The following is a 15,074-nucleotide window of genomic DNA, read 5'->3' on the forward strand; positions in this document are numbered from 1 at the left end:
CACAAAATGTGGCCATAAAACATTTCAAATGATTTCCAACTCAAACTATCCACACGAAGTTTGCTTTATGGTAATATTTTTTCACTTGCTATTTAATAAATACAATGGTTATGACCCATTAAAAACAAAACATTCACCTTTTATTTAAAGCAATCTGTGAGAATGCTAAAGAATGTCAGTATCTATTAAACTGAAAACTAGCAAAAAGTGAAAGAATCATGTCCTAGTTACTTATCTTGTTTGAAGAAATGGTAACAAATAAGCTTGTTTGAAAGCAATAGGAAACTACTGTCAGTATCATATAGGTCTGAAATTTTTAGAAAAGTGAAAATAACTAACTAAAAATGATAAAAAAGAGTATACAAAAACTAATACTCAAAGATAGAATAGACATGTACAAAAAGAAAGAACCACAGACTTCATAAGGTAAAACTGGGCAAAACCTAAAACCTGCTGAAAAGCAGTACTGTGAAAGATACAAATATCTGAGTAGAAAGCCTTTTAGACAATAAAATATGCTGGAGGGTAACTCAGTAATGATGTTTTACCAGGCAAAGTAATACGGTCATTTATAGTTTTCAAAATTAAGAAAGCCATCACTGTAAACTTATGTATACATGTAACAAAGCAAGTGACTGTTCAAAATTTTGTCTTTTCTTGTAACCTTTGATACCCAAGCCCTAAAAAAAAAGAACAAAGAATCCCATGCTCTAATGAAGAATACCTGTTCTATGTTACTTGTGAATATATAAATTTCCAACACTCAACCAAATCTCCAAAACAGATGTCAGGAGTCTGCAATACACCCATTTAAGTGAATTTCCAAAACTCTGGCTACACTAGTTCAAAAGCAGCTGCTTTTGTGAATCAAAAAGGACCTTTCAAATCAGGGCTCTCACATGGAAAAGCACACGTTCCACTTTGCCTCTGCCAAAGAAACCTCACGGACACCCCCACCCTTCACCCTCCACCCCCAAAGTACTTGGGAAATATTCCAACAATGTTTGTGTGCCCATTATGGATTCTTTCTCATTGCTATACTCTGCTATACATTTTCTATAACCTCATGCTGCTTCTCACCCACACAGCCACACAGAAAGAAAAAGAAAAGCTTCAGTTGATCCATAAAAGGGCCAATCTATTGTATATGAAAACTACCCTGTCAAAGGCAGCCTCTCAAGAGCTCACATAGACCATACACCTGTTGAATTTAAATACTAATGATACATTAATCCAACCCTTAATTACTGATCTCATTTTTACCAGGTTCCTGATGAACTCTGACATAATTATACACCCAACTCTACTCAAGTTATAGAGTGAGGATAAAGCAGAGAAGAAAGGGTTTCCTGCCAGAATACACAGGAAGAAAATGTGATGCAAACATCAAAACATCTTTTTCCCTTTCTTTCTCCTTCATTTTTTCTGACTTGTTTCTGAGATATAACATAAAAACCATCTGCAAGAGTTAGATTACTCTCAAATACACATGTTTTTTACTCATCATAAAATTTAGATTTGTTTTTGGAAATAAGATACGGGGAGTTTAGCTCAGAAGTATATTTCATAGTAAGTGACTCTAACAGGCTTTTCTGACAGTAGAAACATCAGGAGAGAAAACAATGTAAAGTGGGCTTAGACTGATACTATAGCTTGCAAGGTCACCTGGGGAAGATAAACAGGGATGGAGGGAATGTGATGTTCTTGTCAAAGTTAAATGACGATTTATGTGATATTGAGTGGTTGCAAGCCTCAGAAAATAATGCCCCAGCCTAGTTAGCAAATGACACAGCAACCCATAGAATAGCAAAAAAAGAAAGAAAGAAAACCACAAAAGCACCTACTTTAGTGGAGAAGGTGAAAACCAAAGAAAAAGGACTTTAGAAGGAAGCACTCTGCTTTGTCTCTGTCAATCCCTTCCAAATTAATGTGAGGTAAAGCTATTTTTCAATTTGCACCTTTGTAATTACTTCAGAATAATTAAGAACACAGTTCTGAGAAGAAATCATTTTAGTAGCTACATGAGTTCAAATGAAAAATTATGTCTATGCAGAGAAAACAATTTTATTTTTCTTAAGTGAATTTGCCATTGCAAATGATAGGGCAATTATCATTCTCCTAGTTTACTATTCAGCCTTATAAGCAACTTCATTTATTTTATTTTTTGTTGGTATTGGGGTTTAAAGTCAGGGCCTTGTGCTTGTCAGGCAGGCACTTTACCACTTGAGCCATACCACCAGCCAGAAACTTTGTTTGTGAGCGTTTATGTCAACTTAAAACTATACTAAGTTTTAAAAACCTAGACAGTATTACTCAGGTTTCCCTTAGTGCTAGACTTCGTTGAAATTCTTACATAATATCACTATAGTAAGTATAACTTTTCTCCAAAGAACTCTGATATCCATATCTTTTTTTTTTGTCCTCAAATAGAATAAACACTAGACTTTGTTAGTTTTGAAATTTTATAAGAAAAAGTATCTGAGATGGATGTATTCAGGCTCAAATGACAATTGCCATCTTACCTTACTCTTACAGTAGGAGATAAAGACTGACTACAAATTATTAGAAATCAAAATATCTAACCATTCATTCATTAACTTATCTACTTTTTGGTTCATTTATTTTTAAATACAAATAAGGTTTCTGACCTGGTGGAATTTACATTCTAGAGTAGAAAGATTAAAAACAAGTAGACAAATAAGTAAATTATGTGGGACTGTGGCAAGTACCATAAAGGAAACAAAATAATCAGGGTAGGGGGAGGATCCCTAAACAGATTATGCTTAGGGATAGTCCTGGGAGGTATTGTAAAGAGGAGATATTTAAAAACCTGGATGGAGAGGACATGGCCATGGGAACTGAGAATGTGTGATCTAAGCATAAGGAACCACAAATGCAAAGAATCACAGGTGAGAATGAGATGGCTCATTAGACGAACAATGATTGGAAAATTAGGTGAGGGCAACAGGGTAAGAGGTCAGAGTTGGTCAGGGCCCAATCATCTACAGCCCTACAGACCATGGGAGTTCTGGGACTGCCTTCTTATTCATGGACAGTAGAAAGAGACATGAGCAGATGAACCCAAGTCCAAATTCTAGCTTCGCTACTTACTAGTTGTGTGACCTAGCAAATCTAAAGCCTTAATTTATAAAAGGCACTCAATAAATAGTGGCCAATTATAATAATCAATAATGATCACGATGATCACTCTTGTTAACACAATGATATGTCACTAATATTTAACAAAAAAATATGTAATATTTAACAAAAATAGGCCTCTACTGCAAAACAATATTTCAGAAATAAGCAAATTATTTTATTCTTTTTATTCAGCAAAGATCATATATTCATTAATACAAAGAGACATAAATCGGTACATTCAAATTCATTAGGGTTTATTGTGGTTCCAATCAGAATAATTATTGATCTTGGCTCATTTCTCTGTCCTTAATTAGCCTGCATTACGGCTTTTTTTTTTTCTTTTTGTCTACGTAGGCCTGCCATTTTGTGGCCAGAAATGTGTAGCAGCTCAGTAGAACCTACCAACTGTACAGCAGTCATGGGGTGAATTTTGTAGTCATTTTCCAAATAGCAACATGTAATAAACATTTACAATTGCCTGTCAACATCTATCCTCTGCCCCGCCTCCCCCCACACATACATCTTTCTTGCTAACAGAATCATGATTTTGTTCAAGTTCATCTCCTCCTCCTTAGGCAATGATTCCTTGCTAGTGAATGACTGAGAGATGGGCATGTGAGCTAGTTCTGATCAATGAGTGAGGAGTCCTCTGGGAGTCTTCTTAGTAATGTTTTCATATTCTTCAAAAGGAGACCTTGAAATGTGAGAAGCAATTCTATTTTCTCTACTGTAGATACCGTCATGTCTACAAGTGACATCTGAACTGCTGCAGCCATCTTGTAAATACGAAAAATCTCCTGAGAACAATAGAGGCAGAGACAAAGGGAACCTGCATCCCTGATGATGTCATTATGACTCTGGATCACCAGTCCTCCTATATGCCATATTTCTCACTTGAGATAATACATTTCCTCACTGTGTGTGTCAATTTGAACTGGAGTCTTTTGGTTTTTATGCAGAAGATCTCTTATCAAGAATACCACATTACCTCCATGTGTTCATTTCCATTCTGAAAAATCACTCATTTCTCCTTCTCTGAAAAAGTCTTAGACTGGAACTAGCTGGAACTAGGTCTCTGACTCTAGCTCAGTGGAATCCAAAAGTTCTGGGATATGGGATAAGAAAGCATTTTAATTTGCAACACTGGGATAGTCACCCAGAAAAGCCCATGAGGAAACACTCTAGAAATTGCAATAAGAAGATAGTACTTTGGCAAAGGAAGTCAGTACCAAATGCTCTCTGCCTGTGGCCTCTCTGCCTGTCATCTGATCTTCTCCTAAGAACTAAGTGAAGCATACTTTTCATGGGTCTTTTGTTCCATAAAGCTGCCAACTCACTCTTTACCTAATCATAAGAATTTCAACAGAGGTCATGGAGTCTGTCACAGATCTCAGGCATAGGAAGCAAAAGCAGCTCCATATTTCATGGGGACAAGAGGACTAATTTGGGAGAAGCACTCCAGAGAAGATGTGCATGAGGCAGACTTACCTGAAAAGGAAGGAGGAAGAAATCTTGATCATTTACTATGGTTGAATGTTTGTATTCCCCCAAAATTCATATGTTGAAACCTAATCCCCAATAGGACAGGATTAAAAACTGGGGCCTTTAGGAAGTAACTAGGTCATGAGGACTCTGCCTTCATGAACGGGATTAGTACTAGATAAAAGAGACACCAGAGAGCTAGCTAGCCTCTTCTGCCATATGGATTACAGTAGAAAGGCACCATCTATGAGAAAGAAGGTCCTCACCAAATACTGGATCTGCCAGCACCTTGATGTTGGACTTCCCAGCCTCTAGAACTATGAGCAATAAATATCAATTATTTATAAATTATCTAATCTAAGGTGTTGTGTTCTGGCAGTCTGAATAGACTAAGACAACATGAAAGAACATGGCTATTTTTTTTTCAGATATGTAGAGATTTTTAAGTGAAATAGTAGGGATCAATAAAGTATTCATTTTGAAAAAAAAAAGCATAGATGGAAGAGGTACAGGGAAGAGCTGGAGTAGGATTATTGCTTGAGGAACTAATGACTAATGGTGGGGATTGAGAATGAAGTCCAATAAAAGAGTATGTAAATAATGGTTCATGGTAAGCAAAAAAAAAAAACCCATATGTCTTGAAACCAAATTAATGATTCCAATCTAATATGCATTTTCCTACAAGAAAATTACAGAATTATAAATTTAGCACATAATGGAAAGCAGAAAATGTAATGAATATAGATTTCATAATTTCATCCAGTATTTGAGAAGCATAAAATGAAAATTGAAAAATGGTGTGAACATTATAATTGGTGAAAATTTTCTAAGAGACTATAATTAAAACAGAATAGTAAATGGTGCCTTAGCTCTTGAAAGGGTTACTATCAGGATTCCACTTAATGTCTTCATTAGTAATCTGTAGCAAAAGTAGAAATTCATTCAATGTGAGGATGGTATCTAACTGTGAGATGTTGTGAGGAGCAGGAAGGTGACAGAAAAATATACGAAGAGGTTAGAAACAATATAACTTAATTAGGTAGATGGGGAAAAAACAACCTGAAACATCAAAAATAGAAATTAAGTAAAACAAACCAAGAGAAAACTGAGACTCACTGACAATAATTCTGAAGAAAAAGAAAACAATGACATTAGCTATAAGGCAATAACCCAGCATCAAAAGAGAAACAGGTATGGCCAGAAAGAACACCAAATTAAGAATTAAACAAAAGCTGCACCAGTCTACAAGACTGTTTGTAAAGAAATCAGAGGAGGCCCACTCTTCTTCTCCCTATTCTGTATCCTGGTTTTGCAGAAAGCTTTGCCTCCTTGGTTGCAATGAATCTGTATGTTGCCAGCAAGATCCTTATGCTCTTGTTCCTTAATGATAGGAAAATGAGCAGGAAGCACTAGGAGTCATTAAGCAGGTAAAGGGGAGTATCACTGAGGACTATGGGTAAGTTTGGTGAATACTGAGGTTTTGTGAGGCTAATTACTTTTTCACTGCATATGACAGCCAGAGCATGTAATATCCCATCAGAAAAAAACACGTTGGAATGTTCTAAGAAAATCCTTTGAGAATGGTCAATAGCAGTTACTCTTGGCATGAAGATACTAATGGTGACACTTATTGTAATAGAGCTTTTGTTAGGAGTTCTTACCTGAAAAGAAGGTAAAGAGAGGAAAACATGAGAGGATGAGGACTGAATTAAGGAGAGAGGCTGAAAAATTAATGAACCAATAAAGAAATGGGCAAGTGAACTAAACAGAACTTTCTCAAAAGAAGAAATTCAAATGGCCAAAAAACACATGAAAAAATGCTCACCATCTCTAGCAATAAAGGAAATGCAAACTAAAACCACACTAAGATTCCACCTCAGCCCTGTTAGAATAGCCATCATTAGCAACACCACTAACAACAGGTGTTGGTGAGGATGTGGGGGAAAAAGGAACCCTCTTACACTGCTGGTGGGAATGTAAACTAGTACAACCACTCTGGAAAAAAATTTGGAGGCTACTTAAGAAGCTAAACATTGATCTACCATATGATCCAGCAATACTACTCTTGGGGATATACCCAAAAGACTGTGACACAGGTTACTCCAGAGGCACCTGCACACCCATATTTATTGCAGCACTATTCACAATAGCCAAGTTATGGAAACAGCCAAGATGCCCCACTACTGATGAATGGATTAAGAAAATGTGGTATCTATACACATTATGCAGTCATGAAGAAGAACGAAATGTATCATTCTCTGGTAAATGGATGGAATTGAAGAACATCATTCTGAGTGAGGTTAGCCTGGCCCAAAAGACCAAAAATCGTATGTTCTCCCTCATATGCAGACATTAGATCAAGGGCAAACACAACAAAGGGATTGGACTTTGATCACATGATAAAGGGAGAGCACACAAGGGAGGTATGAGGATAGGTAAGACACCTAAAAAACTAGATAACATTTGTTGCCCTCAATGCAGAGAAACTAAAGCAGGTACTTTAAAGCAACTGAGGCCAATAGAAGGGAACCAGGAACTAGAGAAAAGGTTAGTTCAAGAAGAATTAACTTAGAAGTTAACACACATGTACAGAAAGTCAACTCCCTGTATAGCTATCCTTATCTCAACCAGCAAAAACCCTTGTTCCTTCCTATTATTGCTTATACTCTCTCTTCAACAAAATTAGAGATAAGGGCAAAATAGTTTCTGCCGGGTAGCGAGGGGGGAGAGGGGGAGAGGGAGGAGGCAGGGGGGTAAGGGTGGGGGTGGGGGGAGGGGGGAGAAATGACCCAAACATTGTATGCACATATGAATAAAATAAAAATTAAAAAAAAAAGGAGAGAGATTGAAATTAGGGACCCTTAAAAGGTAAAGGAATTACAATGTCTGACTGTGGGGCATGTCTGCAAAATGTAAAAGGAAGAAGTTTGGTATCTAGGACACTGAAAAGCAGACTTCAGAAAATGCAAAGCAAAACACCACAGGGAAAATGTTCACTGGTTGTACGAAGGGAATGAGCAGATTTGTCCCACAGATGTTTGCCTCTGGACCCTTACCTAGAGCTTTGCTTGAGCTTCCCTAAGCTCCCAGATCCAAAGGTGAAAGGGGAGACCTCGGGATATGCCCTGGGGACAAGTGATCCAAAAGAAACAGCACTTGAATTCATAACCTAATCCAGGTTGCTCATCTTCTCTGTGGCTTTGAACATGTATATACCTTTTAGACTTAGTCACTCAATTTTCTAATATCTTCTTGGTGGAGCAAAAAAACACTTATGTTAAATGAAGTTCAATCTTCCAGATGACACAGAAAATCAGGGTCATTGATCACCTACATTCCTAAGGCCCCATAAGATCTAACATTAAAGGGCTACTCTAACAGCTTCTATTGCATGCAGTTATGTTTAATTTGGTTGAACTGTAAGGTACCTGAATGCATGCCACACAACCTGAGTAACGCAGCTCCCCAGACTAGTGCTTACCTAGGCCATTAAACTACGTGATAAACATGACTATGTTGAGGGAGCTTCTTGAAGAAAAGGATATTTACAAGCAAAGACTATTATAAAAGATTTTTAGTTTCTGAACTAAAAATCAATTGCAATTATTAAAAAAAAAACTACCCCATCACACTGAGCTTTGGACATCAACAGTACCATCTTGCTCCTCAAAGGCCCCCGCAATTCTCCATGGCCACAGCTACCTACTCACTTGCACTAGATGGTGAAAGGAACCAAACCATATATAACTTCAGAAGATATGAGAGCGAGGTTGTCCCAAGTCTCAAAGTGGAGCCCGCTGATCATCTACCTTTCAGGATGAAATAAGTAGTATGTGGGAAAAAAAGAAGAGCAAGGGCAGGTGTCCTAGCAAGGGAAGGAATTGGAAGAATCCTTGAAGAAGACACATGGGAAGGTAGTGCGGGAAGGAGACAGGCAGGAATGAAGCAAAGGGACTGTGAAGATGGGTAGAGCAGATCACGGCCCTAGGAAGTGCTGAGACTGGTAGTAAGGTCAATAGCGTAGCCTCACAATTTGCTAACTGCTATCATTCAGATTCTTAGAGGAGATCTTTAGGCATATACTTTGGAAGCCCTGCAAATGTTCACTTGTAATTCCTTGTAGCCTCTCTGTGCACCTAGCAGCCATTTCTTGAGTCACCTTTCTTGAAAAACTGCAAGATGAAAAGTGTGGCCCCGCCCTCAAAGGGCTAAATCACCCAGATGGGCTATGTCCCCCCCGGAGTGGGACAACCTTACTCTTGTATCTTCTGAAGTTACGTATAGTTTGGCTCCTCTCACCATTCAGTGCAAGTAAGTAGACAGCTGTGGCCTGAGGAACTGGGGGGCATTTAAGGAGGAAGATGGTGCTGGGCTACAGGCTGCTGGTGTCCAAAGCTCAATGTCATGAGGTAGTTTTGTTTTTGTTTCTTTTTCTTAAATAACAATTGTGCTAGATTTTTAATTCAGAAATTAACTTTTATAATAGTTTTTACATATAAAATAGTCTGGAGGGGAGAATATAGGAGATAAGGACTCTCTCTAACCTAAAGAGCATATCAGGCCAAAAAGGGACATGGGGAAAGCTTCCCAAATGTGAATTTTGAACTGAATTTTGAGTTAGCAGAGGCACTATCTATGATAGCTATTCAATTAGTATTTATTAATTAATTTCAGCTCATTTTGATTTCCAATGATTACCTGGAAGATTGCTTAAGGACTGGGAGCTAGTTCTTATCAACTTTGTTTTTTATTGTTGTCAATTAAAAAGATAATTCTATCCACTTTAGTGTTCAGGGGTATAATCTATAAAAATATTGTATCTTATCTTTGGCTGGAGTGAGGGAGTACACTCATAATTTTTCCAATTATGAGGCATCTTCTTGTTCTATTTATTTCCTAGGAAAAAGTTTTAAAAGCCTTCAAAAAGAGCACAATTTTGCTCACTTGAAGTATGTGTGTATATTTTAGCAAAAAATATACTTGGCAGCTCCTAACATAATTGGATGGCTACGCCTTGCAAAAACTTGATTTCTTTTTAATCAAATTTTTAGAACCATACTGGGTTCCTTGCCAGCACTGCAATAGTGAGCAATAAATACATCATCAGATCACTGGTGATCTGATGATGGATTACTCAAAAGATACTTCTAGCCAAGAAGAATAAGACCAGAAGTCTCATTGTGCAAAGATTAATAAAATATCATTAAAAACATAGATACCAAGTCAATATAACAGAAGAAAACACTGTAGAATAAAATGGAACAGCCATGGGTTTATGATGTAGTGATATTGATCATGGATTTTCCTAAGTACTCAAGAGTAGCCACACAATTATATATGCCTCTGATTAGACCCAGAGATGAGAAGGGAAAATTTATAGATATAAAAAAAGAAACAAACCAGGGGAAGGCCTGCTGCTACAATAAATTATTTAAAGCAAGCAGGGTGAGCAGGTTGTGAAGACAATATAAAACAGAATCAATGCCCCCAAGAAACCCCAAACCATCCACACCTCTATAAATTTCTTACCATCCTAGCTGGCATTTTACTGGAGGTATTTCTTTCCCACATGCTCTCCATCCCACCCCCACTCCTGACCCTGCACTTTTAGTCCAGTTCTTTTCTCAGAGCTTAACATTTGTTTTCCTTGTGTAACCCAGGATCTGCTGTCTTCAGTTAAATTTTTCAGCTTGTATTAGGAGTGTCTGTGAGGCCACAGATGAGTGCATCTGTTACTTCATTCATGTGGATCTTAAATTTCCCACTGACACTATAAGCTGGGGATATCTAATATGATACACCTATCAACATGACTTCAACATCACTCTTCACCTTTTTCTTTTTTCTTACCACTGCTATCATTAAATCCACAAAAGCCAAAGCTACAGTCAAATGTCTCTAGCTCAATGACTGTTCTCATTTAGAAGATATTGCTAAATCCAGATAACTATAGCAAAGGTAAGAACTCCGAAGGGGCACTTTAGAGGAGCAATAGTTAAAAAGGCTAAAATTTAAGTGTTAAGAGAAGAGATAGACTTCAAAAGTGAATTTTTTACAAGTAGATTTTGCCATGGGAATAAGGGTAAGGGAAGAAGGGTCAATCTTGAAAAGAATTTGTCAAATAAAAGTTAGGTGTTGGAACTATGCCATGGTCAAAAAAAATTATAATTGTTGCATAGAAGCTTACAATGACCTATGACCCAGTTTTCAGAAAAGCAGCATTCTACTGTAGTTATTTTAAAACTGGGCACAAATCAGTGCTATTGTATGATCAGGGGCTGTGGTATACCTCAGGCTTTTCAACTTTTCTAAGTCCATCAAATCATGTGAAAGCTGGGCAAATGAAATATAAGTAACTCTATTTTGTCAGTGTAAAACATTATTAGCAGCATAACATGAGAATAGACAAAATAGTACAAGGCTAAAATAGGTCTAAAGAATTCTTCTCGTATACTTTGCCTCTGTTGTGCTCTGTGACCTTCAGCAAATGATTTGCCTATTTAGGTCAAGGTTGGCTGTAAGGTCAAGGTCATTGAACCAGTTGTCATATATGATGGTTAACTACAAAGAAAACTGTTACAAGGTCACATCAAATATAAGAAAAAACTGAAAGAAGAGGGTAAAAAAACTGTACTTGAATGACTAAGCATAACCTGTCATATTACCATAATACTAAATAAAAACATTTCAAAATATAAGGCCAACATCTCAGTTATTGGTATCATCTTTGAATATGAAAGACAGGACCTAAATATTAGCCTTTTGTAGCTACTGTTTGCTCATCTGGAACAAAGTGGGGAAAAAAAATCATTGTCCTCTGAGGATTGTTAAGATAAGTATCCTATCAACATGCCTATCAAGTGCTTCTTAAACAGATAATGGTCTGTAAAAGTCCTAGTGATGATCTAATGGTCTGGAACAATCTAAGCTCAGTGCTCCAACCTATCTACGTCCTTCTCTCATCAGGAGAGTAAATATTCCAGACACCTCTGACCTCAGAAGTCATTTGGTTTTTTAGGTACTTGAATGGTAGAGAAGGGCAACTTCTGATCCATTATCTTTCAAACCTTACTGCAGTCTTATTTGGAAAATGCACAGTCTGAAATGGGAGAACAGAACCCAGATTTCAGTATCAAAAAATAAGTGAGAAACTAATTGGTAATAATGAAAAAATCAAAACTCATGCTGATTTCAGTGAAAGGAAAGGTAGCAATAAATTCTCAACCCATCTATTTTACAATTAGAAAATCCATCCAATTAATTGGACAGCTCAAAATACTTGTAAGATACATTTCAGAAGATTAATATCCCTGGGCTTATGGATGGATGGCCTAGAATAGTCTGGTGGACAACAGCAGAGCAGCCACACCTTCCCAAGGACACCCTTGACTCTCATCTGTGCTAACCCAGCTAAAGTGTGCACTTTGGTTCTAGCCCCCAAGACTGAAACAGCTTTTTAGGAAGCAAAGGTGCTCCTCTCCTACCTTCCAGGGAGAAATACCCAACAATACATATGAGAACTGACCAACTCATCCCAGAACATCCTAGGGACCCATCCAACCCATCCCAGGATTGGAAGTAGGTGGTAGAGCCAAAATTGGGGAGGAGTATTAAACTGCTTTGCTTCCCCAGACAACCCTCCTTAGAATTGGGGCCAGCCTGGAGTAGCAATAGCAGAGGCTTCCAAACACAGGACAAAAAGGGCCATTGTTGAGGAAAGAGAGTTAATCCATTACCTATAAATATCACAAGGCCAGTAAATGCTACCAGTAAATTTCTGAACAATTATTTGCTAAATCAGCTCACAGACTATGTTCTTTTACATCATAAACACCATCTCAGTGTTTCTTGAAACCTGGTAAGGAGATCACTGATATCAGAATTAGCTGGGGGAGCAGATTCCTAAGCCCCATCTCAGACCCCGGAACTGAATCCTTTGGTTTAAACAGTCCAGCCCAAGAACTGAATTTCTAAGGAGCAACCCAGTTGATTTATATGATTCATACCAAGGCAGAAGAATTATTGTGTCTGTATAGCCCATCTCAAATTTGGACACACATATAAGGGATTTGCATGTTTTTTCCCATGTTTTTATATCATAAATACTTCTTGTGATGAGTTTTTAAAACTACTCCACTTTATTCTTCCCACATATAATGAACACATTATTAAAATGTAATTATGAGCATAAAATTATTGTGAAAAACATCAACTATGCTTCTCAAAAATATGGCCTCTATTGTTACTAAAAGTAATGATGCTATTAAAGGAATTTATAGTTTATTAAAGTATCAGTCACTTGGCTACAGGAACTTATTAAACTGTTATACTCCTCCCATACCTTTTTTAGTCATCAAAATTTTTGTGATAAAGCCTTTTTATTATTTTTAAACTATAAATTGTGAACCATTGCTACTATGATTAACTGAATATGAATTTATGTCCAGGTTATAAATTCCTAAACGCATGTTTCACTAGAATTACTAAGGCAGTCTTAACTCTTGTCTCTGCAATAAAGCTCCGTTTACTTCTATTACAGTGTTCTTTTTTTGTGGTGCAAAACAATTCAGTTTTAATGCATCCTCTTAAGAGCAAAATAAAACAGCTTCTGATATATATGCTACTGCAAAGCAGTAAACCGATGATGGTTTGCATGGTGATTTGTCAAGCACCATATTTCCTTTTCTAAGGGGATTTTTTTTTTCTCCTATAAGCTCCCCTCCCCAAATCATGGCTACAGTTATTCCACAAAATAGTTGCTCTTTCTAACGACAACCTTCCCTTCTTTTCTCCCTCATCAAAACTGCAAGTTCAGGCCAAATAATGAATGAAAATAGAACTTGAGAGACAGGCTTTGTAGCATGTTGTTTCTGCCCCCTACCCACGCTCCACCCCAGTGCTCTGACTGAAGTGTACATGTTATGTTTTAACAGATGGGCTGGCTGGCGGCTGCTGGGCTGTGAAACAGGAACGCGCTATCTGCACCGAGTGGTATTGAACCGAATGCTCATAAAGTTCACGTACATACACTGACCCAGACAGACCAGGCAGACGCAGACATGCTTACACATACACATCCACCACACATCCCACGGCTCAGAGGGTCCATATCTCGGTGATCCGGGGGAAATTCAAGGCTGAGTTTCCCCTTGATAGATTTCTGCCTCATTTACTTATCAATTTTACACATACATATACACACACCTGCATCTATAGGTGTATATACATGTCTATATATGCATCTATACACATATAACTGCATGCATGTAACAGCCCTCAGAAAAGCAAGCCGCAGAGAGAGAGAGAGAGAGAGAGAGAGAGAGAGAGAGAGAGAGAGAGAGAGAGAATATGAATCTAACCCAGACCCAGTCACAAACCAAGTATCAGGTTTAACCTTGATTCCTCTGTTGTCAGTTCTTGCCACAACTTCATCACTTAAACACACAGGTGCTCAAACACACACTGCCCGACCAGGTTGGCGGTCCCTTTCACAGTCTCGCCTTGGACTCTCCGGGGCTGGGGCACCGTTACAGACCCTGGTCCTAACCAAGTCCCCCCGACAGACCTTGAGGGTGGATGTGGCGGTCCCAGCTTCTCAAGAGCGGCTCAGATTCGGTGTTGTCGGGAAGCAATTACTTCCCAAAGTTTAAGGTCCAGCGGGGCTATCAGTCCCTTTGACTCTGCAGAGCACGGAAGCCCACCGCGCCACCGCACGGGGCTGGTCACACTCCACGACCCTGGGCGCGGAGACCCGCCCGGCTGGCGCCCGTGAGCGCGGCTCAGCCTGCGCGCGGCGCGGGTTAGGGCGTGAGAACCTGTCCGCACGCGGGCGGGCACCGCGGCCGGCCGAGCGCCGTGTCGCCGCCGCAGAGGGGCAGGGGGCGCGTCCTACACCTAGTGATGGCAGTCACGCCAAGTTGGTGCGTACGCAGAGCCGCAACCCGGGCCGAGTTGGGAGGCTTTGAAAACAAGTTCGGGATTGGAGATACTGACACGGAGTCCATTCCAACCCAGTCCTAACCTCCCACAGACGCCACGCTCGCATCAACCGACCGACTGACGAGCAACAGACGTGTCCGGCCCCCCGCCTCGCTGGCCATTGAACGGCGCCCCGAGAGGAGCCGCTCTCACTTCGAACCGCCACTCACCCTCCTGGACGAGTCCGGATCGTAAACCGACACCCTGCTGCAGGTCCTCAGTCCCAAGTTGCCCCGAACCGGCGGATGCCCACGCCCAAGAGGACCCGGGCACATTGGCTCAGGCGGGCACCTCAGGAGAAGCACCGCAAGCCCGGCGGCCGCCCCGGCTCAGCAGTCACCCAGAGCGCGCTGACAATTTACGGACCTGCTCAGCGAATGAGGCGGAACGCGGCGCAGAGCAGATCAGGCTCCGGAGGGAGGCGGGGTCTGGGGGCGGAGCCAGCTCGGGTCCGGCCCCTGCTGGGCGGGGCG

The 15,074-nt window shown here is 39.6% G+C and overlaps 1 protein-coding gene across 5 annotated transcripts in view; it reads right to left on the reverse strand.

Annotated features, from left to right (window-relative positions):
- Marchf3 (membrane associated ring-CH-type finger 3) overlaps nucleotides 1–15,001 on the reverse strand; it is a 136,258-nt gene extending 121,257 nt beyond the window's left edge. For 4 of the 5 annotated variants that reach the window (XM_074076603.1, XM_074076604.1, XM_074076606.1 and 1 more), the window contains exon 1: nucleotides 14,772–15,000. The gene's annotated coding sequence lies outside the window, so the exon portion shown is untranslated. Of the gene's footprint in view, nucleotides 1–14,771 lie in introns of all 5 variants that reach the window. The other variant, XM_074076607.1, reaches the window with a different exon arrangement.
- Between the last annotated feature and the right edge of the window lie 73 nt (nucleotides 15,002–15,074).

This window comes from Castor canadensis, chromosome 6, assembly GCF_047511655.1.
Source record: "Castor canadensis chromosome 6, mCasCan1.hap1v2, whole genome shotgun sequence".
NCBI lineage: Eukaryota > Metazoa > Chordata > Mammalia > Rodentia > Castoridae > Castor > Castor canadensis.